This window comes from Rhagoletis zephyria, unplaced genomic scaffold (genome assembly GCF_001687245.7).
Source record: "Rhagoletis zephyria isolate East Lansing unplaced genomic scaffold, Rhagoletis_zephyria_1.1 Rzeph_scaffold_17811, whole genome shotgun sequence".
NCBI lineage: Eukaryota > Metazoa > Arthropoda > Insecta > Diptera > Tephritidae > Rhagoletis > Rhagoletis zephyria.
This window is the reverse complement of record NW_016174872.1, coordinates 2,160-3,523: the sequence shown is the minus strand read 5'-3', so window position 1 is coordinate 3,523 and position 1,364 is coordinate 2,160.

The window sequence follows — 1,364 nt, the reverse complement described above, 5'->3', positions numbered from 1 at the left end:
ATTGTAAACATTCGCCAGCTGTTTCTGTTTATTTATTAGTAAAAGGCAGGACTGCAAATCTTGCGGCAAAACAATAATAAAAATCCAAAAAAACACGTAAAGCCAAACAGAATTAATTGCAAAACGTGCAATGATACACACATTAAATTTCTTATGTGCACCCTCCACACAGACCCCAATCACTTCTGAAAATTTCATTTTATGTGCACCCTCCACACAGACCCCAATCACCCCTGAAAATTTCTTTGATATCGGGCAAGCCGTCTAGGAGGAGTATGCGAACAGGAAGTTTTGCCACTTAATTTTATATATAGTGTTAAACCGGCACAACGCTTGGACAAAGTTGTGGCCGATTTAATTTATTGGAATGAAAAACAAAGCAAAACGTTTGTATTAATATTTAATATAAATTGGTGTTTATTCAAAAATAGATAAATTGGTATTAATATATATGCATATATGTTGGTTGTACAGGTTACCTTTTATTGATACGGGAACACGGTGGCTGGAACACGTCCTCTTGACTTCACTCTCGGAAAACAAGTAAGTGACCGGTTTAAATTTCTTCTTACTGTTGCCTGTCGAACTGTATATTTACCGAAGGGACATTTTAGCATAAGTAACATAGTGGTAAACAGTTCGACAGTTGACATAATAATGAAGTTATGTTAAGCATTAGGGTGGGTCGAAAATGCTGCGACAAATTTAGGCCGTTGGCCTAAACATAAAGATTTCTAATTTTTTTATTTTTTTTTTTAAGTATCTCCATTATTCTACCTCTAGGCGCTAAGAACCATGATTGATTGTTATAAATCACAGGTAATTCGTCATAACAGTTTGGCAAATCAGGATTAGGCAAAACTACCACTGGTTCACATTTTTCGATATGAACTACTTCACCTCCGGTGACAGCTGTATATCCGGGAGAAGAGAAATATTGATAAGCAAAGTCCCTGGGAGATAGTAATGCTAAGGTCTATATATTTTCCGAAATCCTACTTTGCATTTTACACCTTTAAAGCTGGAAAATTTTGAACAATTTCATTACTTCAGTTTTTGTCTGTCTTAATGAATACAACAATTTTAAGTTTATATAAAGCAATAGATTTGCTTCAATGTTGTTATGTTTTTTGTTTAGGGGAAATTTGGAATTTGTGTCGGGCAAAATTGTGACAAAAAGTCTGGGGTGTTCCGTCAAAAACGATTGAAATCCACAAAGATTCAGTTTAAGTTGAAATTCATAATCTCCTGAATTAGCTTGAATGAACGTTTCCTGATTTCCATTCTCAAATAAATCAAATTGATAAGCAGTTTCAATGTAGATTAATGATTTTATGCCTTCATGTTCTTCTTCGCATTGAGGA